Source organism: Anabrus simplex, chromosome 2, assembly GCF_040414725.1.
Source record: "Anabrus simplex isolate iqAnaSimp1 chromosome 2, ASM4041472v1, whole genome shotgun sequence".
NCBI classification, from domain to species: domain Eukaryota; kingdom Metazoa; phylum Arthropoda; class Insecta; order Orthoptera; family Tettigoniidae; genus Anabrus; species Anabrus simplex.
Window position 1 is genome coordinate 1,131,848,552 of NC_090266.1, and position 26,394 is coordinate 1,131,874,945.

At 42.2% G+C, this 26,394-nt stretch overlaps 1 protein-coding gene across 1 annotated transcript in view; it reads left to right on the plus strand.

Moving 5' to 3' along the window:
* Positions 1–26,394, plus strand: part of Gfrl (Glial cell line-derived neurotrophic family receptor-like) — an 846,523-nt gene that overhangs the window by 18,250 nt on the left and 801,879 nt on the right. The gene's annotated exons all lie outside the window — the stretch shown is intronic.

Sequence of the window (26,394 nt, forward strand, 5' to 3'; positions counted from 1 at the left end):
ATATTTTCAGGCGTGACAAATGAAAGTTCTTGGTATAGAAATATCAGAGGCTAATGAAACCATTGCATGTGTGCGTGAGTGCGTGCAGGTGTGCGTACTCCTTATCATCATTGTAAATCTATAGCCGTGAATGTCATGGTCTGAGATCTAACGATATTGGGGTTAAAGAAAAATAATTTATAACAGTCGTTCTTGAATTTTCCTTTCTCTTATATAATTTTAGAAATTTCCTTTAGTCCTACTTGAAGGTAAGTTGCATAATTTCATGGGATTTAGCCAGTGCTGAAGAGGAGTTAACATGAGAACTACCCTGACTTGAAGTAGTCATTTCCTAATAGTATATTCGTAGTATTTCAAAAATGCCGTTATAAAGAACTGAATCCAGGAGACATTAAGATTGTTCAAAACAGTATTTTTGCGCTTTTGTTGAAATCTTACCAGTGCCACACCCAGGTATCATATGGGAATCAAGATCTACATCATTTGATGGCCTATCAGGCATCTGTTTCGTAATAGAGATCAAGCCTATCATAGTGCATTGGTACTGCCTGTGGCTCCAAATAGCCTACGCAGTGGAACTCTACAGTATATGCACTAGACACGCGTCTTTTTAGGTGTGCTAGTTACCAACCGACGAGCCCAAATTGGCACACTGCGGCGAAATGCTGGCAGCCAAGAATAAGTTCGGTGGAAAATTCATAATTTCATTTATATTTGAATTATGTATCTGTTTATTTATGACGTGGATCAACTTCTCATAGTTTGTACGAAACAGATGACGTGGGCCCTGTTTCATAAAACTAAGTAATAATATTAGAACTCATAAAAATAATTATCAATTAACCAAATTCTGTTTCATAAATATTTACACATGAGTAATAAATGTCTTCAGTCATGACATTAGTTCATCAGTCAGCTATTGCATACGAAGGTTAGAATCGGTTTGTTGCATATCGTCGTTGATGGGACAAAACCTCCTATGTGATAATGCAGTATTTTTGGAGATATACTGACCCGCAGCACATACATTATGAAGAGCGAGAATGCCTTGACAATATGCACTCAATATTGCACCCTAGGTGACAGAACCTCACCAGCCAAAGTTCTAAGCTGAAATATTTCACGTAGGAGGTTTTGTCCCGGCAGCGACGGAATGTTCTTGGTTTGTGTTTGTTCGTAGCATTAAGCTGGTGCTTGACTCCAACCGACTATTAATCCATATATGTTCGATAGGTTCGCTTGATATTTTCGTTGTTGTGACTCATACATATAGGAATGAGTAAAAGTAGTGAAAATAATGTAAGAGAGGAAAGTTTATTTGCGGAAAGTGCTTGAGTTAAAGCGTCAACTATTGGCAGCCTATTGCACACTCTATAACCATCCTTGTTCTTTTGACTTTTATATTTTATATGCTCTTAAAAATCTGCCAACGGCCGTAGCCGTGTTGAAACACCGGATCCCGTGAGATCTCCGAAGTTAAGCAACATTGGGCGTGGTCAGGATTTGGATGGGTTGCCACGCGCTGTTGGTGGGGGGTAAGGGAATGGAGGAGCGGAAAGGAACTGGCCACCCTACCGCAAGTAAACTCCGGTTCACAAAAACCTCTGCGGAGGTTCGGACCTGCCTTCGTACAGAATAACCCTTACCTTACCTTAAAAATCTCTGTTGAGATGGACTAGCAAAATCTTGGTTTACTGGTGTTATATGTCATGATTTTAAAGGATAGATGGAGTCTCCGAGCATAATTGCATCAGGAGAAGGTCTCCAACATTAGCCATCTTATAGTTCAAGTCACCTAGCCTTAGAACCCTACCTAGCCAATTCGCACAAATTTAGTCCACATACGAGCATTGCGCTCAAGGAATATTTCCCATATCGATCAAGAAATTTGGTCCATCAAGTACTCCGCAAACTAAAGGATTACCGAGAAGTTCAGTGAATATAGCAAATCGTCGCTGCCGGGACAAATCCTCCTATGTGAAATATTTTAGCTTAGAAGTTAGACCGGTAAGGTTCTGTCAGCTAAGGTGCAATATTGTGTGTGCATTGTCAAGGCATTCTAGCTCTTCATGACGTATTGCTGCGGGTCAGTATATCACCAAAAATATTATCACATAGGAGGTTTTGTTCCGGCAACGACGAAATACTTCACTATAGTCAACATACCAACATACATCATCTTGAAGATTGGTGTCATCTATCGCAGTCACAACTCTGCAGGCTTCCCTTTTGAAATACCATGCATACAGTATCACAAACCGTGGTTCAAATCCCGGTCACTCCATATGAGATTTGTGCTGGACAAAGCGGAGGCGGGACAGGTTTTTCCCCGGGTACACCGGTTTTCCCTGTCATCTTTCATTCCAGCAACACTCTCCATTCTCATTTCATAGCATCTATCATTCATTAATAAATCACTTTGGGAGTGGCGACCCCATCGTACTAATAGCCTATATCTGCTTCATTCATTACATCCCTGACCCGGTCAATGACTGGAAAACAGGTTGTAGGTTTACAGTATCACAAACACAATTATACTGTGTATCACTACCAATCCATGGAGTGCAATCTGAAGCTGCTGTTTTGAGCATAATGTTTCGTTCCTTGCAGTGGGACATTACTGTATGTTACTAATCCTATCAAGCAAATACTCAAAAGTTCTGTAATCTAACCTAAACCTCTCATTGTTTTCATATGTTTGTTACACACCAATACAGGCTGTTTTTGGACTAAAATTTATTGGATGGTTAATACCTACACTCGCTCCTCATAACTATTTGAATCAGAGTCGACCATTCCACTGATATTCACGATTTTATGCCAAAATATTAAAATGCCGTTCATTCCGGTTTCACTAATAACATGGATTATGAGTCAAAATAATCCCTATAATATGAATAACATTTATTAGTCATGTAGACTATGAAGCAATTTACTAATATTACTTGGAATATCCACTAATAATTTTGACTGCAATATTTTTTTATAAAATGCTATTTGTTCGGAGCGTCTACCCATGTGGATATTTTGCCCCTACTGACACCATATTGTTTGAACCTGCGTGTAATTGGAATGGCGGTAGTGTGGAATGTTGTGTGTGAGAAAAGGAAGATGAAGGACGTCACAAACACCCAGTCCCCAGGCCAGGGATATTAATCATTACAATTAAAAACCGTGACTCGGCCGGGAATCGAACCCGGGACCGTCGGGTAACATGTGGACGCGTTGTTCCCTACACCGTGGGACCGAACCATAAATTAATTACCAATATTATTAACTAATAACCCTAGGGAACGTAATACTAATAATATCGTCCCCGTTTTGCCAAAACAGCGAATGTAACAATGCTCTTCCTATCCATTATTTCCCCTAAGACTGGTCACACCGCCCAGCCACATACTGATATGCAGTCCATCAGAACAATTTTCGTTGAGTTCATTTTCCTATGCGCGTATGTAAAGGAAAACTAACCTTAAATACATCACACTCTAGGCGTGGGTAAATGTCATGCAAACATACATTCCTTCAGTATGGTACAGTAAAGTTCATTTTCCTTTACACACGCGCATAGGAAAATGAACTCAACGAAAATTGTTCTGATGGACCGCATATCAATATGCTGCTGGAAGGTGTGACCAGTATTAAGGGAAATAGTGGATAGGAAGAGAATTGTCACATTCGCCCTTTTGGCAAAACACGGACGATATTATTGGGTTCTTTTTTAAATGCTATTTGTTCGGGCCGTCGAACTATAGAGATCTTTGCCCCTACTTGCATCATATGATATGAACCTGCGTGTAATTGGAATTGCGGAAGTTTAGAGTGCTGAATGTGAGGAAAGGAACGTTAAGGACGACACAAATACCCAGTCCCCAGGCCAGGGATATTAATCATTTACAATTATAAACCCCTGACCCAGCCGCGAAACGAACCAGGGGCTGCCGGGTGACAAGCGGACGCGTGGGGCTGGACAAATAAATTTCTTAATAGTAATCGTACTGGTTCCGCATGGGATCGAACCGGGGAACTTCTCTATTGGGTTCTTACTAATAAAATGAGTTTGTTTTATGAAACAGGCCCCTGATAGCTGTGGCCGCACATTTTCAGTTTCCACACAGGAATGAGCTACCGAGACCAGTTTCGGATGTCAACAAACTTTGTGGAGTATAGGTTTTCAGAAAAAACACCACTATAACCTCCAGGTCTCATGTGATACTCTTTCATCCAAAGAGCATATCTTGTTCCTCTACCCACATGTACTAACTTAAACATCATTCGTGTAAAGCAGTCACGATGTAAAGATAAGGGAATAAAATATTAATTTAATGATAAAGCATAACCTCTATAAGTTCACCCATATTCCCGTATCTCATTTACACACAAGTTAATCCTATGCGGGTAATTTTAGATCGAGATTTACCTTTATATATCTTGTGGTGTGGAACTGCGAAGTTGATAAAACTACAACTCTTGAATATGTTTCGTGTTTCCCAAAGCAGATACTCCCTTTGACTTTATTTAGCCAATATTGCTCAATATTCCTCTATCAAAAGTTTCCCTCATGTTACAGAACTTGCTGGCGTGAGGTACAAAATTACTCCTATTTGGTGTGGTCGACGTATTTGGCAGGTAATCTCGGGAAAGTTCGGCCTCCTCCTGAGAACAGCTCAACCAACGGAGTAGGACTCGAACCTATATTCCTTGTGTCGTATATGCATAGTTATCACTACGAAACAACTTTAGCACAAGATATAGACGGTCGTTTCTTTTATACTTTTTATAACACTTTTCTGACGGTATGTGGCAGTCCTAATACAACCGGTCACTCCAAACTAGAGTCATTATAACGCCTGATGTGATTTTTCTGTATGGTTTTCGCCGGGCTGAGTGGCTCAGACGGTTAAGGCGCTGGCCTTCTAACCCCAACTTGGCAGGTTCGATCCTGGCTCAGTCCGGTGGTATTTGAAGGTGCTCAAATACGACAGCCCCGTGTCGGTAGATTTACTGGCACGTTAAAGAACTCCTGCGGGACTAAATTCCGGCACCTCGGCGTCTCCGAAAACCTTGAAACGTAGTTAGTGGGACGTAAAGCAAATAACATTATTATTATTATCTGTATGGTTAGAGTACGGGTCAAGAGGTTTTGGCTTTTCAAGTCTACAATATTGCTGAATTCCTGGAAACACTCGTTGACTTACCACTAATTCAACTATATCAGTTCAGATCTCATGAAATACATCTTCTACCTCTCTCTGTAAAATATTTTCCAGAGTCTCCGAAATTAACCACAGTAGTTTACAATCCACTTTGGCGGGGTTCAAATCCTGTCTCTGCCACTAATTCGAAAATTAACAGAAAGTCTGAATCTCTCCATTTTCAGATTAAGGACAGCAAAAGAACAAAAAAACAGTATTAAAACCCTCCTTTTAACTATCGTAGAAGTGGTTTCTTACGCCAACAGCAAGTGGATGCTGAGATGGTTCAGAGTAAAATAAATAAATAAAAAGATATAAATAAATAAATAAATAAATAAATAAATAAATAAATAAATATGATTGCTTCCTTCCGGAATTAACCCCCTCCTACTTATGAATACAGTGTTTAACAATAAAGTAGGCCGAATTTTCAGGACACATTCCACACATGTAGAAGAAGGAAATATGTCATATGGATATGGGTTCGGAGACGCTTTATATCCGTGTTAGAACTCATTTTTTACAACTCTACATAGTACATTAATCCTGGGAAACACACAGGAGCAGAACGTACCAGCATAATACATGAAACTCTTTATTACATGGCATGTTCAAAAGAACCTCCGTTGCCATTGATACATGCATAACCCGCTGTCGCTTTGAATCACGGACGAGCATCCGGGAGATAGTAGGTTCGAATCCCGCTATCGGCAGCCCTGAAAATGGTTTTCCGTGGTTTCCCATTTTCACACCAGGCAAATGCTGGGGCTGTACCTTAATTAAGGCCACGGCCGCTTCGTTCCAACTCCTAGGCCTTTTCTATCCCATCGTCGCCATAAGATCTATCTGTGTCGGTACGACGTAAAGCCCCTAGCAAAAAAATAATAATAATCACGGATGCGCTGATATCCCTGAGACGGTGGGTTGATGCACGTATCAATGGTAACGGAGGGTATTTCGAACACTTCATTTAAGACTTCCATGTGGTACGCAGGGTTGGTCTTAGATACTGGCTATCCACTCAACGTTTCCCATGATTAATGTCCTATGTAGAGTTGTAGAAATGAGTGCGTGTGTGTTTCCCACGATTAACGTACTATGTAGAGTTGTAGAAGATGAGTGTCTGTGTGTTTCTCATGGTTAATGTACTACGTACAGTTTTAGAGTATGAGTGTCTGAGTGTTTCTCATGGTTAATGTACTACATACTGTTTAAGAGTATCAGTGTCTGAGTGTTTCTCATGGTTAATGTACTACGTACTTTTTAGAGTATCAGTGTCTGAGTGTTTCTCATGGTTAATGTACTACGTACAGTTTTAGAGTATGAGTGTCTGAGTGTTTCTCATGGTTAATGTACTACATACTGTTTTAGAGTATCAGTGTCTGAGTGTTTCTCATGGTTAATGTACTACGTACTTTTTAGAGTATCAGTGTCTGAGTGTTTCTCATGGTAAATGTACTACGTACAGTTTTAGAGTATCAGTGTCTGAGTGTTTCTCATGGTTAATGTACTACGTACAGTTTTAGAGTATCAGTGTCTGAGTGTTTCCCATGATTAATGTACTATGTACAGTTGTAGACAATGAGCAAATGAGCCCTAACGTGTAAATAAAGCGTTTCCGGACTCTTGTCTATATAATATATTATCTTCTTCTACGTGTGATAATGTGTCCTGAAAGGTTGGTTGTACCTTCTTGTTACTCCCTGTATTGTTCATCCTCCAATACAGACACTACTATTACACGGGTTGTTAGTAGGTCTGCATATTTCACAAGTACACAAGGGTTTAGAGATCCATGTTTTACGAAGCATACTTAAAATAACAGCAATAAATTCGTCATCTTTCCCTTACTATGCAGGGAAAGATGCATCTTGAACAAATTCAAGTCTTATCGAATGAATTCACTACATGGTACCAGTCGCATCGTTGTAAGCTTGCATTTGAGAGATGGTAGGTTTGAACCCCGCAATGAGCCGTCCGTTTTCTCACCAGCCAAATGCCGGGTCTGTACCTTAATTTAGGCCACGGCTGATACCTTCCTTCGCGGGCCCCGCTGTATTGGGTTACCCTCTCACCCGGAGGGCCCGGCTTCGACTCCTGGCCAGCTCAGGGACTTTTACCTGGATCTGAGGGTTGGTTCGAGGTCCACTCAATCTACGTGATTACATTTGAGGAGCTATCTGACGGTGAATTGGCAGCCCCGGTCTAGAAAACCAAGGATAACGGCCAAGAGGATTCGTTGTGCTGACCGCACTACACCTCATAATCTTCAGGCCCTTGGGCTGAGCAGCCGTCTTTTGGTAGCCCATGGCTCTTCGGAGTTGATGCGCCATGGTATTTGGTTTGGCATAGTTCTGATACTTTCCTAGTCCATGATATTAACCGAAAAGCTGCCTGCATTAGTGCGACGTTGACTGGGTAGCAATAACATAAGACCAACCCTGGATAGTTAATAGAAATGCCCAGCCTTCGAGTAATACAATGTGTGGAAATTCAATTTGTTCTTCTTCATTTTTTTTTCCTTCTCATCTTTCTCCTTCCACTTCTTCCCTGGCCTTTTTACCAATTATCTGAGATCGGCATCAATTTGGATTAAACCTAGGCTGGATGTCCTTCCTGATGCCAAACCTATGTGGAGGAAAGTACTCACTATTCCTTGTTCCTGTGCTGGGTGGTAGATTGATGCGTTGAAGGCGATCACAAACAACCAGACCCCGAATTTGAGGAATTAACTGGACACGGCTAAAATTATTGGCATGGCCGGAATTGAACCTGGAGACTTTTAAACCAACGGCTACTACGCTAAACATTCAGCAAATGAACCGAACACAATGTCAAAAATTTAAAGTGAAAGAATCACCAAAAATATGACTTGGAACTTAAATATATTATATCAATGCCCGTATAAGTTATTTTAGTTACAGGGAACTTGGGATTATACGTGACTGTCAATCTTCTATCAGCCATGGACCACGAATTGAAATACAAATTTCTAAATTTGTAAGTGCATTGACCAAGGGGCTCAATTACAGCTATTTTTGTTAGAAATAGGCAGTAATTTTACTGATATGCTTTTCTAACCACTTCACCCTCCTTTGTCTACTTCTGATTGTGTTGAAAATATTGAACATCTATGCAACTTATCACAGCTTGCTTCCATGACCTCATTTCTGAGTGTACAGGAAATCGTGGCTGTCGACTTGAAACCTGGTCTGCTCCAGAATTTCTAATAAACTACAGAAGGCCACATTCAAATACATGGTGAATGGTTTGTCCGATTCCTTCGCTAAATGATCAGCTGAGTAACTGTTGGTTCGGAAGGTTCAGGGTTCAGATTCCGACCGGAATTTTAGCCAGGTCTTCTGAATCTTCATAGGTAAACAAAGCACCACAGTAACTCGCAACAGAAAATAAATCCTACCGTATAGCGTTGGGTCAGGGAGCCCTTCCAGCCGAATAACAAGATCAAGGCGATATGTGCGACAGAGTTCGCACCCACGACCCCACTACGATGTGGGAAAACTCCATACAAGAAAAATAATAACAAGAAACATGCAGGATATTTAATAGTTGGTAACTTACCATGTTTTCCGCCTTATGCAACTACGGTGTAGAATTAACTGCATGAATCGTAAATGATAATCATCTTGGATACCACGCAGGCCCTTTATGGCATCCAGAGTTATTTCATATAGACTGCGGACTCAGATGAGAAGGGACGTATCCGTTCATGCTAATAGCTATGTCGTTGAACGGAAATCGATAACAAAATTATATTCTCGTGACGCCAAAAAGCGGAAAAAATGGATACCGTTACACGTTCAAACGAGTTCCACTTTCGATAACATCCAACGTAAGGAGAAACTTAATTAAGATAACAGATGGCGTAAGAAGGAGGAAATTGTATTTATGGTATTGTAAAAGCCTAGATCCATTATTGTAAGACATAGACTACATCTTCTGGAACGGGCTAAATCATAGCTGTTACTTTCATTCACTTGTGTCTATCTCATCCTTGACTTTGACAGCATGAAACTGATTGTAGTATGAGTGATGCTACAGTAGTATACAGCCAGTCCCTGTGATTAAAGGTATGAAGCTGTCACTCACTGCGTCGATTTATGTACGCATTTCAGAGCGCTTAGCAGACTGATATGTAATAGCATTTTCTGGCTCAGCGAGGAAAGCAACAGGAAACTACTTCATTCCCCATTTCCCTAGTATTAATCTTCAGTGACACATAGGATATACCGTCGCTGTTCGGGCAAAAGGTCTATCTCACAATGTTCTTCCTGTGAAATTTTTTCCTTAATACTGGTCACGCCTCCCAACCACATATGGATATGCGGTCCGTCAGAACAATTTTCGTTGTGTTTATTTTCGTGTGCTACCGTGTAAAGGAACCTTAAGTACACTGACTGACAGAGAAAATGCAACACCAAGAAGGAGTGCTCAGAACTTTATGCCAATTGCAGGGTAGACTGACGTCACTGAGGTATGCTCATGATGTGAAATGCGCCGCTGTGCTGCGCACGTAGCGAACGATAAATGGGACACGGCGTTGGCGAATGGCCCACTTCGTACCGTGATTTCTCAGCCGACAGTCATTGTAGAACGTGTTGTCGTGTGCCACAGGACACGTGTATAGCTAAGAATGCCAGGCCGCCGTCAACGGAGGCATTTCCAGCAGACAGACGACTTTACGAGGGGTATGGTGATCGGGCTGAGAAGGGCAGGTTGGTCGCTTCGTCAAATCGCAGCCGATACCCATAGGGATGTGTCCACGGTGCAGCGCCTGTGGCGAAGATGGTTGGCGCAGGGACATGTGGCACGTGCGAGGGGTCCAGGCGCAGCCCGAGTGACGTCAGCACGCGAGGATCGGCGCATCCGCCGCCAAGCGGTGGCAGCCCCGCACGCCACGTCAACCGCCATTCTTCAGCATGTGCAAGACACCCTGGCTGTTCCAATATCGACCAGAACAATTTCCCGTCGATTGGTTGAAGGAGGCCTGCACTCCCGGCGTCCGCTCAGAAGACTACCATTGACTCCACAGCATAGACGTGCACGCCTGGCATGGTGCCAGGCTAGAGCGACTTGGATGAGGGAATGGAGGAACGTCGTGTTCTCCGATGAGTCACGCTTCTGTTCTGTCAGTGATAGTCACCGCAGACGAGTGTGGCGTCGGCGTGGAGAAAGGTCAAATCCGGCAGTAACTGTGGAGCGCCCTACCGCTAGACAACGCGGCATCATGGTTTGGGGCGCTATTGCGTATGATTCCACGTCACCTCTAGTGCGTATTCAAGGCACGTTAAATGCCCACCGCTACGTGCAGCATGTGCTGCGGCCGGTGGCACTCCCGTACCTTCAGGGGCTGCCCAATGCTCTGTTTCAGCAGGATAATGCCCGCCCACACACTGCTCGCATCTCCCAACAGGCTCTACGAGGTGTACAGATGCTTCCGTGGCCAGCGTAGTCTCCGGATCTCTCACCAATCGAACACGTGTGGGATCTCATTGGACGCCGTTTGCAAACTCTGCCCCAGCCTCGTACGGACGACCAACTGTGGCAAATGGTTGACAGAGAATGGAGAACCATCCCTCAGGACACCATCCGCACTCTTATTGACTCTGTACCTCGACGTGTTTCTGCGTGCATCGCCGCTCGCGGTGGTCCTACATCCTACTGAGTCGATGCCGTGCGCATTGTGTAACCTGCATATCGGTTTGAAATAAACATCAATTATTCGTCCGTGCCGTCTCTGTTTTTTCCCCAACTTTCATCCCTTTCGAACCACTCCTTCTTGGTGTTGCATTTGCTCTGTCAGTCAGTGTACATTATGCTGTAGGAGTGCGTAAATAAGTCATGCAAATATACATTCCTAGAGTGCGGTACGGTAAGATTCATTTTACTTTACACGTATGCATAGGCAAATGAACAAAACTAATGTTGTTCTGATTGACAAACTATCCGTATGTTGTCGGGAGGCGTGACCAGTTTTAAGGAAAATAATGGATAGGAAGAGTATTGGGAGATGTGGCCTTTTGCCCGAACAGCGACGATATGTGCCAGCTGAAGGTGAATTTGTTGAGGATCTAGCTAGACATTGGTCTTAAAAATCGACAATCACACAAAGAAACAAACATATATACCGGTACCCTAGAATATACTTCGAAGGAGGAACTGGCCTATCTCTTGATTACCGTTCAGTCGGCGGGAGAGAACTGGTCTATATCTCCTCAGCATAAGATCTCTGTCGGCAACTACTGTTTAGTGGTTACACCAACTGCGTACCGTAGTTGGTCACGCAATTGTCTCCTTTGCTTAAGGTAATAAATAATAATGCAATTGTTTTTACTTCCCACTAATTACTTTTTGCTGGTTTTCGGAGACGCCGAGGTGCCGGAATGTCCCGCAGGAGTTCATTAACGTGCCGTTAAGTTTACCAACTCGAGGCTGACGTATTTGGGCACCTTCAACTACCACCGGACTGAGCCAGGATTGAACCTGACAACTTGAGGTCAGAAGACCAGCACCTCAACCGCCTGAGCTACTCAGCCCGGCTTTGCCTTGCTTAAGGTCGTGGGATCGAAACCCAGTGCAGTTTTATGACACATGTCCACACCTTAGTCCCGCTTTTCCTCATACGGGGTCAGGGATGAGGTGAGATGAAATTATGTGTGGCAGGATTTAACGGGTAAGGCGGTGGAAGGAATCGGCTGTGGCCTATGAATAGGATCTGTCCCAGCATTTTCCTGGAAGTGAAAATGGAAAACCACTATAAAGACAGTCTCAGGACTGCCGGTGGTGGGGTTAGAACTCTCTCGCCTCCAGAATGCTGAGCGCATTGCGCGTTAATACGCACGGCCACACCGCTCGGTAGTTGCATGACGCATATGGTCGCTTTACGCATGACAGTGGATATACAGAACTTGAATGTTAAAAGAACCTTTTCCGAACAAAATGGTGGCACTTTTAAAACATATAGCAATCGATGGGACGTTAAATACGTTGTATATCATTACTTGAGTTTAGTGTCCGGCTCCATGGCTGAACTATTAGCGTGCTAGTCTTTGGTCACAGGGGTCTCGGATTCGATTCCCGGCAGGGTCTGAAATTTTGAACATCATTGGTTCATTTCGCTGGCACGGGGCTGGGTATATGTGTCGTCTTCATCATCATTTCATCCTCATCACGACGCGCAGGTTGTCTACGGGGGTCAAATCAAAAGACCTGCACCTGACGCGCCTAACTTTTCCTCGGACACTCGGACACTAAAGGCCATACGCCATTTCATTTCATCTTACTTCAGTTTAGTGGCTAGCATTTACTCGAAATTTTCTAGTCCTGACCGAGATTAAAGGACTGGACTGGAGCTGACCCAGCACCATGAGAACAACTGGCAATGTACTTCATACCCCTGTCATGAAAACTTCATGTTTCAAGAACCTTTCATGTTCAATGTGTTTCCCTCGTAATGTTCAACTATGAGGTGGCAGCTTTCTGAATTTATTCACGAAATTACGTTGTATATAAACATTTCATAACTTGAATACATTCAGAAACTATCTTTGAGAATTATTTGTTATTAATTAGTTACAAAGCCACAACAACCACGATTATTTAAGAAATCAAGGTGTTGAAAATTTTGTACGTAAATTCGCAGTGAACTGAAATAGTGGAAATATAATTTTTCATAGGAGATATCTGGAAGGACGACAGAGTTTCCTTACGTTGCATATAAGAATTCTTCTTGAATGGAAAATAAACGCTTACTTCATAGCCAAAATGAAAGCGCCCTGTTATGTATTCTCTCCGGTGCCTTAATCCCTCACAACCTCCTCCTTCGCCATTAAAGTCATTTGATGTCTGGTGTAAACTGTATACGTAAACTTGTTCTTCTTTTCCTACCGATTTTCCCACACGAACGCGAACGGTGTCGCACATGTTGATTTGGCCCTGTTTTACGGCCGGATGCCCTTCCGGCTGCCAACCCTATACGGAGGGATGTAATCACTATTGCGTGTTTCTGTGGTGCTTGGTAGTGTAGTGTGTTGTGTGAATATGAAGATGAGAGTGTTGGAACGGACACAAACACCCAGTCCCCGAGCCAGAAGAATTAATCAAAATCGATTAAAATTCCTGATCCGGCCGGGAATAGAACCCGGGACCCTCTGAACCGAAGGCCAGTACGCTGACCATTCAGCCAACGATTCGGACAAAATATATACGTATTAAGTAAATTATTTCCATGGATTTGTCATGTAGAGTATTATGGACAAATGACGACATTACTTGGATATATTGAAATACATTATAGAAAATGGAATGTTTATGTGTAATTGGAAGGGATTCTCTCCCCACATATTTATGCACTCAACCTGAAAATTACGTCTTCCCGGTCTTCGTAAAATTAACGTCAAGAGTTCAATTTTGTGCTGTCAGAACACATTCTCTGCTCACTACGTCGTGCTACTGACGTATCGGTGAAACAACCAAATTTCTCTCAAGAGCGGAGTATCTTGTCCTTATTCAAAGGAAGTCGGCTGCCCTCTGGGTCTCCTGTGGCAAATAGCATCTCGATGCATATAGGGTATATTCAAAGGTGCTCAGGTTGACCACAGCCTCTTCAGAAAACCAGCCGCCCCTTTTCCCGCTGGTGACAATCTGCCAGTATTTTTACTGGAAGGCAATCATACCATGTGAATAATGTGGAATTGCTGAGATTTCTGTCAGTTGACATCGGTCTCTCGGTGACTATACAAATGCATCGGGTGTATTCTCGACTTTGATATGAGAAGAGTTTGACGATGTAAGAGGATGGTTCTTGGATAGTTATTCATTCAGAACTACCGAACGAGTTGGCTACGTGTCACGTTGCATGAGCTTACAATCGGGAGGTGGTGATTCGAACCTCACCTCACCATCGGCAGCCAAGAAGATGGGTTTCGTTGGTTCCCCATTTTCATACCAAGCAAACTTTGGGAGTTTACCTTAATTAAGACCACGCTCGCTTCCTTCGCAGTCCAAGCCCTATCCTATCCCATTGTCAATTTTTTTTCTTTTGCTATTTGCTTTACGTTGCACCGACACAGATATGTCTTATGGTGAAGGTGGGATGGGAAAGGCCTAGGAATGGGAAGGTAGCGGACGTGGCCTTAATTAAGGTACAGCCCCAGCATTTGCCTGGTGTGAAAATTGGAAACCACGGAAAACCATCTTCAGGGGTGCCGACAGTGGGATTCGAACCCACTATCTCCCGATTACAGGATACTGGCCGCACTTAAGCGACTGCAGCTATCGAGCTTGGTATCCCATTGTCGAGACCTGTCTGAGTCGGTGCGACGTAAAGGGAAAAGAACCTTAATAACTTCGTTGCATGAACACTACCTGGCTTCATTTAGTGGACGCTTATTGATTTTTGATGATTATACGAAAAGAGCCTTATGTCGTGGGTCATTCTGTGCGATTCTCACTAATACGTTGTCTTCATTTAGTGTTAAAATCTACTTGAAACTAGTGCCCTGTTGTCTACTAATTTTTACCTTTCCTATAAATTGCCCAAACCATTTTTTTTTCTCCTGAAAGCTGGATGCTGTATGTGGTCTTATCATTCCTTCTTTCAAACGGCGCATGTCCTGTGTCATTTTCTGTCGCAGAATAAAACCATCAGATTGCTAATATGTGTTAAGGCGATTCGAAAAGTAATGCACAAACTTCCTTAATTAGAATGGGAAATAACAAGTTATTCAAATAGAGCTGTATGTTTTACCTAGTTTTCAACATATGAGCCGAGTCCCTCGAGAAAATTCTCCCATCATAAAGCCAAGTTTAATATGCGTCGTCCATAGAACCCCGTTCCCTGGGAGTATGGCCACCTGTGCACGACAATATTTACTTCTTCATCTTAACAGAAGCTTGATTTCCCGAAAAAACTTTTCAGTAATTCGAAGAGGTGAAAGCCAAGAAGATGCAAGTTCTGGACTGTATAGAGGATGATTGAGCACCTCCCAGCCATACTTCTCAATATATTCACGAACAAAAGCCGCAACATGGGGCCCAGTATTGCCATCCTTTTCGAAAACCGGGTAACTTTGAATTTTCTCGTTGACGAGAAGTATGAATGTTTCAACACCATACTGACCTGCTTTGATTCGGGCGTGAGATCGTACGCTCAGGATTCATCTCAAGTCTCCACATTTTCCACAATGTCATGATGTTTTTCAACGTAACGACCCTTCTGACAGGTCACTGATGACCTAGTGAGCACTCGCAGTACGAAATCCCAACAGAGTGCCGTATGACATGTTAAATTGCTGTGCCAAGTTTCCCTAAATCCCCGGCCGATCATTTCGAATTACCACCTCAAGTGCCTCTGACAGTAAGTGGTGTTGAAAAATCGCAGGTTCCACAGAACGCGGTTTGTCATCAATGTTCATTCGCTGCTCCTCAAGGTATCTGCACCAGCTGGAGATGTTGCTGCAAACTAGACAATCAGCACCATACAATCACAAGCCTTCCTTCAGTGAACGTGCCTAGCTGATTTAGGTCAGCTGAAGAGATATGCTTTACTTAAATAATCTGTTTGTTCACTGGGATTGGTTGAGGATTTGTCTATCCTGGTATAGTGAGAATTGTTTAAAATGCGTAATTGTAACTGAAATGGGATTCAAGGGGAATACCCTGGTAGCCTTTAAACCTAAAACCGCGTTTTCTTGCGTGATGGCTATTTTCCAAACCAGTACAAGGAAGCAGCCAAACTCTAGCCTCGTAATGCGATGAGCAGAATGAAACTATATCTAAAACCCTTTATCAGAATGGTTTGCAGTCAAAGTATGACATGCTTCATAGAAATATTGTTTTAAAGACTTGGAAACTGCCCGACCTAGGGGCTGCAATCAGTGAGCGGTATGACTAGGCATTGCGACCAGAATGTCACCTTTTTATTTTGCATATTCTAGCATTTCTACCAAACTGTAGCGTGACTGTCTAAGAGAAAGAAAACTTCTGCTTGTTTTCTACGCACAAAATTAGTTTTAAAACATTCCAAGGAAATCTCTATTTGTACGCTGACGTCTGTGACATAACCACGACTGTAGAACCGGAATACATTCAGTCTTGTACTTGTGTTTACAAAATGTTTCTTTCATAAAGAAAGCGGATGGTAGAAATGCCCCTCAAGCTTTTCAGCAAGAAGTCACAGTGATTCTTTCTTCTATTTCAATCGAGGTTACAGTTCACATCACACGTGATTGTTTAGCAACCGGAACACGACTCGGGCGATTATATGACTGAAGTTTTAATTCATCCTTTGTAACCATACACTATGAGGGCGTAAGGATTCGTCTTATTAAAACCGCTTTTCGCATCGTCGCATAAATCATGCTCTTCCATTATTTGTTCTTTATTTCAAGGCAATAGGTCACTTCTTCTTTATTGATCGATCCTTTGAAATTCTTTCGGTTTTATGGAGAGCCAATTCGGCATATCGAAAGAGGAACAGTTTAATTCAATCATATGTGCTTTATTGTCTTTCCGCGTTGAATATATGTTTAATGCTCAACTGTTCGGCAAAGTTGTAAGTAAAGGTCCTCACATCCGACAGCGTTAAAAGAAAAGTACAAGCTTGCATTGTTTCGAAACGTTCTTCATTTTCGGGTCCAAGAACAGAAGAAAATGCCAAACCTTGCTTATTTACATTGTTTCTTTGACCCTTCGTTTTAAAATAATCTTTGGCACACTGTGGTCACGGAGGCTCTCCGAACTGTCAAAGTTCAAACCTTAATGGCAGCGATTTCGATTTCACTGAGGTTCGAATTGGGTCTTATAACGTATGTATTCAGCATGTGAAAAAGCAGTGATTGTTATTAAATACACACATCCGTGTATTTGTTGGTTATTTCCGAACGGATCATTGTACACGTACGCGTGTATTTGCCAGATATTTCTGAAGGGATCTTTGTAGACCAAAAATTGCAGATATGTAATCTCTCTAGTAAACACGTTGGCCATCTCCCTTGTAATGTGCGGGTAATGTTCAATATGTTATAGACGAACTGTGCAACTATATCAACATAAATGTTTTACCACTTTTGCATAGTGACAATAGTTGTATGTGACCCATGAGAGACACAAAAATAATTAATGTGACAGCACCATACTATATTTGAAGTAAGAAAACCAACCTCATTTTAGATAGGTGGTAATTTCAAACATTGTTTACATTCCGCCGAGATCGTTCTCTTCTTCTGCGAGGCTGCAATTCAACTTCTGGTGACGAAAGTTCAGTGAAAAGTTTCTCAGCAGAGCAGTCTGACGGATCTTTCAACAACATTCCCGTTTTATCATATCTCCCGTATGGCCATCTTCCCCGGACTTACTCTATGCGAAATATTGTGCCGTTTTGTTGGAATAATGCCAGTCACTTTTAGTCAGATATTCGTTTATTTAGTGAAACGACATTAATTATCATTCTAAACAACAATGAGAACCAGATTAATTCTAATCATTACATCTCACGTAGTTCTGAGTGGAAGCTTTTATCCTCTATGATTCCAGGAGCTTCCATTTGCCTATGTGCAGACGGCATTTGCTTTACTTACCTCCTTTATTCTTTCATGTGGCTAATGTTTCCTTTCACGTACACATATATTGTAGTTTCTCCTGCCTTGCATGCACTGTGTCACTTAACGTACGACTTGCCCCTTGTAATGGTAGTAACTTCTTCGAATTACGTGATTACTATCTACCTCAGCTAAAGAATAGGTCTTTCGCCGTGCTCACGCGTTACTTCTAAATATCAGGTAAGGACCCTCATGGCTTTGTAGATCGATTGTGCTACACGAGAGCTTGCTTAATACTTTTGTGTAATTACTGAAAGGGGAACGTGGTAAGAACTTGGAATTATAGCAAGAAATATTCTTATGCTTAGTGAAATGTGCAGATGATGGAGTGGTTGCAAATAGTCAAAGAAAAGGCCCGAAGCTAATGTAGCTCATTGTCCACTACCTCAATACCACTGACAAGTAGATCACAAGCCACTGGTTATGCGACTTGCTTTGGATTGGTTTGTTCACAGTCTATTAATATCAAGCACAGATTCATCGACTATCTGGCTGCTTAATATACATAACGTAGATAGTTCTGTAAAGTGTTAAGTATTTTCTAGTAATATGCGCGTATCGTTGATCGTTCAGAACACGGTCTCAGCGCGGTTATGGAGCAATTCACCTTGCACATAAAGTGTAAGAATGCGGAAGTAATAACGTGGTAAAATGGCTTGGTAGTGGGCGTAGGAGTGAGAATGTGGACAAAGACGAGGCGACGATTGAGCGGGATAATATTTATTTATTTATTTATTTATTTACTTACTTATTTATTCTTTTGTTCATGTATTTATTTAATTGATGCGTGCGGCCGAATAAGGGTCTATGTCACACCCGGCGTGTTTCGAGTTATGAGCTTGAAATGATCGGAGAACTTTGAGTATTCCTAGCGGTAGGCTAGTGTGCACAAGCTAATCCTCTAACATAACATAACTTGTGGAAATCGTCTCCATAGACCTTACTCCGCCAAATACTCAACATGGGTAAAAATGTAATACAGACACTTCTATTACGCCACAAGAGTGTACAGAGTTATCTTCACATTTCAACAGATAGTATGAATGAATTTAATAAATGATTGACTGCATGAATGAATGAATTAATACACCGATATGGATAATAATTACCCTAAATCGATGTTTGCATATATTATTATTATTATTATTATTATTATTATTATTATTATTATTATTATTATTATTATTATTATATTCTCTCCGGCTCCTTAGCTGAATGGTCAGCGTAGTGCTCTTCGGTTCGTAAAGCCCCGGGATCAATTCCCGGCCTTGTCAGGAGATTTCAACCTTAAGTGGTTAATTCCATTTGCCCGGGGACTGGGTGTTTGCACTGTTCCCAACATCCCTGCAACTCACACACCACATACAACACGACAGTAAACTGTACTCAACGGGTGCCTTCCACTCTCGTAGTAGGGGCTGCATTACAAGGGCTGGAACAAGCTAGAAATAGACAAACGAAATTTTTAAAACATATTATGTTACTTTTATCTCTAAGTTGCTTATTCTTTAGGTCAGGTAGCGAAATATTTGTACTGGACTTATTTGTTTCGTTGGCCTGTCAATGACAGATAAACAGATATTATGGTAAATAAGTAACATAAATAATACAGAATGAACTTAAGTGTAATACATTCAGTTTTGAAAAACCTGCGTCCCCATTTCACTAGCCCACATAATTTCAGCTATATCGCCTTGATAGGTGTACTCACGTAACTTATTATAAGCGCGTGAAATGGTCCAATTTTGATTAAAAATACGCTTATTTCAATCTCTGTTAGAAACAATATTAAAGAACAAGGAACATGAATCCTTTTATTTTTCCCACCGTTTTTCCTATAACCTGGTGGGGCCGTGTTTCTTTTGTGGTTGGTAGTGTGATGTGTTGTAGGTGAATGAATAGGGGTGTATTAAGGCGAACGAAATGTGGTTAAATTAGCCGACCGACCCTGGTATTGAATCTGGAGCCCCTGAAACGAAGGACTCAATGCTGACCATTTAGCAGAGAACGTGAACATCTAGGTGAAAAATTATTGCTCTCCGAGTTTCTCAAATATTAACGCAAGCAATAATTAAGGCACCACAAATTTTTTTAGACAGATCTCGTGCACGTGACAAGGTCGTAAGGCTGTTCTCTGCGAGTCTACATCAGCTAAAAGACAGCCTTTTATATTTTAAAATGTGTCATTTAAACTGCTGTCCTCACAACAAAACGGATCTTAAGAGTATAGAGAGTGTTCTACATGGGAGTAATATTCTGGTGAATGTATTGTAAACCATCCACTGTAGCCTGATGTCCAATAAATGGTTCACACCACCCATGGCTTGAAATCCTATAATCCGAATGATTTCGAATTTGAATACAAAGTGGTGTTTGTTATTACAGACATAAACCCTGTAATATATGCTTTCCCTAAAGATCAATATGTCTGATATTCCCTAGTTTATGTTTAGTGGTCTTGGACGACGAATAAAATAGACCAATATAATATTCCGTTGCTGTATACAACCTGCATTAATCGATTTTATTCATTTGCAAACTGAAAATGGAAACAGTCTATGTTATTAAAATTCACAAATATGAAAGCCTACCTACATCTATAGAAATCAAAATTCCGGCAATTAATGCTATTATTACAATAATATAACAGCACAAATTGGACGAAAATGAAGTTTACGAAGAATTTTCATCCACTTTCTCTTTACCGAACGACAGGGTTAGGCCTCATTACGATTCCAAACTCACTGAAGACGGAGGAGCAGAACATGACGACCTTTACATGATGACCTCAATGATCTCCGTGGCTGTAGACCGGGATCCGGGACCGGATCATGTGTTAGTGACAGTTTTTATAAATAATTCAGTCTCTGAAATCTTATCACTTAGTGACAGAAGTTATTTACACTGGAGAAGCACCAGCCTACTTACAAGTCAAGACAATACGTATTCACAAAAATGGTGACGTCATTAATGTGAAACATTATAGACCGATAACAGTATGTTCAGTTATTCGCAGCGTCGTTGAAAGAATACTCGATCGACGGCTCAGACAATTCGTATATTTTAATCAGCACCGACGAGTCTTCACTAAATTTCGAGGGGATTTCTTTAATGCATTAACCTACTTTTCCGATCCACTTTAGCCAAGTTACAACATGAAAAGGGAGCTGTAGCTTCCGGCAACATGGGTCATTAGTACCTCATGCAAACATGGCAAATATAATTCTAAATCTTCAGGTAAATAACAAAACAACGATAGAAATCCAGCCCAAGGAAAGAAAATCAATTAAAATGAGAAAAGGTGCGATCCAAGGATCACCGTTATCACCAGTTCTTTGTAATATGGCTACTGACCATTCTTCTTCTTTTCCTGCCGCTGTTCCCACACATGTGGGGTCGCGGGTGCGAACTGTGTCGCACATGTGGATTTGGCCCTGTTTTACGGCCGGATGCCCTTCCCGACGCCAACCCTCTATGGAGGGATGTAAGCACTATTGCGTGTTTCTGTGGTGGTTGGTAGTGTAGTATGTTGTCTGAATATGATGAGGAGAGTATTGGGACGGACATATACACCCAGTCCCCGAGCCAGAAGAATTAATCAGAAGCGATTAAAATCCCCGACCCGGCCGGGAATCGAACCCGGGACCCTCTGAACCGAAGGTCAGTACGCTGACCATTCAGCCAACGAGTCGGACAATATGGCTACTGACCATATAACAAATTAATATTTGGGAGAGGCTGTCGCTAATGAATACGGTTTCCCGTCTAATACCTCTGACCGTTCTTGGATACGCGGACGATACTGCTATAACAGCCAAACACGAGTCTTTGGCAATTGAGCTGACATTTCCAGCAGATCGTACTGTAAATTAATCATGCGAAATCAGTAAGAACTCAATATCCTCAATATCCTCAATAACGCTATAATTACCTGTTTATTAGTAAAAGGCTATGGACCATACTTGGGTCTTAACTTCGCAGATGATCAAAAAAAGGTGAATGACCACACTTAAAACCAAATTCGATCTACTAGTTTCCTCCCCGCTACTACGCACCGAGCAAACGTGTTGTATTTTGAACTCCGCCTTAAGTCGGACCTTAATACATACTTTCCAAACCCCACTACTTAATATAATACCTCAGAATTTCCTTAATAATGCAGATAAAATGTAATGGAAGCTCTGAAGGAAATTCTAGAGTTACCACTGGTAACATGCTATATTATCGCATTTTCAGAACTAAATGGGAGGCGGCCCTTTAGCAAACAAACAGCTTGCGGTTGTTGGAAAAGTCCCGTAACTCGTATATCCAAAACGCAAGGAAGTCTGAAAGTGAAAGTCACTCATTTCTAGAAAAAAATAACCTGGAAATGGAAAACAATTTGGTAATAATAATAATAATAATAATAATAATCGTATGGCCTCGACTACCGTTTGTAGACAGTTCGATTTGACGCCATCTGGCTGTCTGCTCGTCAATTTCGACGTTCCGGTTTACTCTGTCTGCCATCTAGCGGACCTAGAGTAAACCGGATCTCTCTTGGGCAAAGGAAAATTTCCTTGCCGGGGGGGGGGAATCAAAAGTACAATCAGCGATACAGAATTCGACCTCCGCCGTCAGTTAAAGTAGAAAGAAAAAGACGTAGACCTGTTTAAATAATATACCGTACATCAGCCAACAGGTGGATAAATCACCACGAGGGCCTTATTTGTTCAGAATAGATAGATGGCTTTAAGAGAACTTGAAATGTAGCAGCAATGCGAGTCTTCTTGGGTAGGAGCCAGGACAATAATCGCTGTCGACATTGCCATACCGAGATGGAAACTTTAGCTCACGTCCTCGGACCCAGTCATCACGCAGACGCACTGCGTAATACGAGACATCATCCGACCAGGTCCACCATCTATCAAGATCTCCCAGAAGTAGGCTACCTCATTCATGAAGATATGGAGGAAAAACAGAATAACAGAACAAGGCAGTATACAGCGCATCGACACCAACGTCGCCTGCAAAAAAGAACATCTTCGATACAACTTTTAGGATGAAATCCCACCTAGTTCCATCACAAGAGAAGACTAAAATGGCATATACCAACCAACAGTGCCAAACTGTGAGGGCACCGGCCGAGTTGGCCGTGCGGTTAGGAGCCCGCAGCTGTGAGCTCGCATCCGGGAGATAGTGGGTTCGAACCCCACTGTCGGCAGCCCTGAAAATGGTTTTCCGTGGTTTCCCATTTTCACACTAAACAAATGCTGGGCTACACCTTAATTAAGGCCACTGCCACTTCCTTCCCATTACTAGGCCTTTCCTTTCCCATCGTTGCCATAAGACCTATCTGTGTCGATGCGACGTAAAACAACTAGCAAAAAACTACGAGGGCAAGTCAATAAGTATCTGCAATTTTGCTCTAATTGTCTTTAGGTTGGCTCTATGGCGTTGTGTTCTCACGCGCCGCTAAATGGCACCGTTGTCTATATCTCTAGTAGGTTTCGGGGTCATCAGAACAGTGCAGCTTGCGCTGTTGCGACGTAAAGATTCCCGCGCCAGTCTCCGTTTGCATCAAGGAAGAACAGCGTTCCGTAATCCGTTTTTTTGTGGTCTGAGGGTGTATCAAGAGTGGAAATTCATAGAAGACTTTCAGCACAATACAGGTGCAGTGTTTTGCCACGGCAGATGCTTCCATTCCATGCGTTGACGCTTACTCTCTGATTCGAAGGAGTGAACCCATGTTTCATCTCCAGTGATGATCCGTTTCAGAAACGTTTCACGTTCCTTAGCATGCCGGTCCAGTAGGTGGTGACCGATTCTCACACGATTACACTTCAGCTCTTCATTGAGTTGTTTTGGAACCCATCTCGAACATACTTTGTGAAGGTTAAGCCCTTTATGCATGATTCCATATGCAGAATCATGGCTAACGAGCATACGGTTTAACACGTCATCAACAGTTACTCCTCAGTTATTCAGGATCACTTCACGTATTGGCATCGGTTACGGCTGCAGGTGGACGGCCGGATCTTTCCTCATTCTTCACGCTCGTGCCACACCTTTTGAACTGATCAATCCACCGGTAAACACTTCGCTGTTGCAAAACACTGTCACCGTATTTTGCTGAAAGTCTTCTGTGAATTTCCGCTCCTGGTACACCCTCAGACTAGAAAAAACGGATTACGGAATGCTGTTCTTCCTTGGTGCAAACAGAGAGTATGTAGGTATGTGTTCAGTCCGTCAGCGATGCCGCTGGTGGGATCCTCAACAGCTCTGCCATCAGCTGTCATAGATGGCCTAGGCGTCACTGAAGAGGCGTACTAGGGAAATGAGGAGTGAGATAGTTTCCCGTTGCTTTGCTCACCGAGCCAGAGTTGCTATTACATATCAGTCTGCCAAGCCCACTGAAATGCATACACCAACTGACCCTATGAGCAACATTTTCACACCATTCATAGCAGGGACTGGCTGCATAAGGATTGGCATTACTAGCATCGCTCATATCTTAGTCACTTTCATATTGTCACAGCCAAGGATAAGACAAGAGACAGATCTATGAAAGTAACAAAATTGCTCTAGCCTATACCAGAAGACATAGTGCACTGTAAACACTAGGTTCTGCCAGCAAAGGCACAAACAGAGAGCGGAGCGGCCATTTTTACCTCGCAACATCGCAGGCTGTACTGATCTGATAACGCCAAAACCTACCACAGACGTGGACAACGGTGCCTTCTAGTGGCTGGTGAGCACACAACACCATAGAACCAACGTGAAGACAATACTGATTTGCCTACGTACTTGTCTAGGTACAGGCTTCAACGTATAGTGATAGGTCTTATTGTTGAAGCTCCGGGAACCTTTCCTTCTTTATTTTTGGGCATGTTAAGCGACTAGAAATTCCTAACTCCACCATTCAGCAAGTTTCTGAAAATTCCATCAAAGTGTTAGTCTCTATCTTGTGTCATTATTTATACCGGATGGGCAAATTAAAACTGTCCCGGAAAATATTTAGGCTAGAGTAGGACTGACGCGGGATCGACCCTTGTTAATGAACAACACCGATGATGTGGAAATGGCCTCATCTGAGAAATGAAAAACTGAGGAACAACATTCCTGACACCAGTTCACTCAGAAACCACCGCTAGAACTCAACACACGAAGGTTCGTCTGATCGCTTTAATGCATACACAACAGTACATTTGTAGGGATACCGATGCAGATCCACTTTGATATTGTTTCGATTCGACGATCTCTTAATTGCCACTTGTACAGATAAACGGCGTTGATATTTTGTCTGACTTCGTTCCAGGCTTTCCTTCATTCGAGCAATGATTTCTGGTGTTCTCTTATCTGACAGTTTCGATTTTTTTTTTTTTTTTTCGCTGCAGAGCCTGTATCACGCCATTTTCAAACTAAGCTTTGCATTGCAGACTTTGCTGGAGGCTTTGACGAAACACTTGTAGTCGTAAACTCTTGCGCAAACAGTTCCACACAGGTTTTGCACTAATAGTGTTTCGCATAACGCTGGACAATGAGCGTGCGCTGTTTTATCGTAAGCACCATGTAGTGTTGCATTCAACTGGTCACTAAACACGTCTGCTCCTCTCATTTAATCACATGTAATTACACACCGACGTACTCGGGAGATGCGGGAGATGCTCACGCGCAATGTGACAGCAGCCGATTGGTGCATCGAAATCACGGTTTCCAGCATTTCCTCTGATATGCAGTTCTCGTGTTCCTTAGCAAGGGTCAATTCCGCGTTAGCCTTACAAATATTCACCGGGACAGCTGTATTTTTCCCACCCTGTATGACTAATTAGGGGCTGCCTGGCCGAGGCGGTAAAGAAATGGTCGATTCGCCCGGAAGGACGTGGGTTCCAATCCCCGTCAGGAAGTAGTAAAATTTAAGAAACGAGATTTCCACTTCCGGGGGTGCATATAGCCCTAAGGTTCGCTCAGCCTACACCAAAAATGAGTACAGGTTAATTCTTGGGGGCAAAAGCGGCCGGGCGTAGAGCTAACCACTCTACCCCAGCACGTGCCGAGGTTAACAATGGTGGAAGCCTTTACCTTCCACTCCTACAATAGCCTTCATGGCCTGTACGGAGGTGATTTTGCTTTGCTTTGTATCATTAATTATAAAAACTATTATCTTTTGGATTGTTTTAACAGTTCTCCTGTTTTGTACTCTCGTCAACGAGCCAATCATTTTATAATTTGTTTTTCTAGTTCAGATAGGTTTTTATATTGTTCCTCGTCTTTTGGATGGACATTGTTCTGTCATCTCTGACAGATTGTATTTATCTTTGTAGCTTTGTAGATTTGTACATGTCTTTATTAACATTATTTAAACACAATTAATATTGTACCCTTTCTACAAAATGTTGTAAGTTTTGATAATCGCGACAGTATTGTAAATCAAGAAAGTAAGGAAATTAAAAAAAGAAAGTTAACTTTCCAGTCATATTTGTATTCACTCAGTGGGCCACCTACCACAGTTTGGATTTTGGTAGGAAAGGGAGTCATAACGTTATAATCAATCTATTTAACTGAACATTTAGACTATATTTTGTTATGCCAAGTAGATT